Raw genomic sequence first — 540 nt, 5'->3', positions numbered from 1 at the left:
GATCGCTGAGAGTTCCTCACCAACAGTCAGGTCAGTGTGGGGACCAAAATCTCTAGACTGTGATGGTGGCAGGGGTGCAAGACAGCTGCAATGAGCCACCTAAGCCCAACCATCAGCAACAAGAAGCAGGCAGTTTATTTCACATGAGCTTTTCCCTCTTTTCAAGTTGATCCGTAACTTGCTGACCAGACTTTTTTTTAATTTCTTTTTTTTTTTTTTTTGACTCATGCCACAGAAGCTACATCCACAGCCCCGAGCTGGATCAGGTCCCTCAGTGCTTAACAGGAAGGCTGACATAATTAAGTGCAGCCCTCATTTTCCCAAAGTAATCTACATTGAAGCTGCACTCCTCTGAAGTAATAATCTCTCAGCATTATTTATAAGGCAAAGAAAACTGTACTTGTACTGCAATACAATATAGTTCTTCATGAGAAATATAACATTTCCCTTTCATATTTTTCTTTCTTCCCATCTGCAATAAAACATGCACAAAATACTATATGGAATATGCCCCATTGGCAGGAGTATTTTTTTAAGGAT

This window comes from Buceros rhinoceros, unplaced genomic scaffold, assembly GCF_000710305.1.
Source record: "Buceros rhinoceros silvestris isolate BGI_N320 unplaced genomic scaffold, ASM71030v1 scaffold2395, whole genome shotgun sequence".
NCBI classification, from domain to species: Eukaryota; Metazoa; Chordata; class Aves; order Bucerotiformes; family Bucerotidae; genus Buceros; species Buceros rhinoceros.
This window is presented reverse-complemented; position numbering follows the sequence as displayed.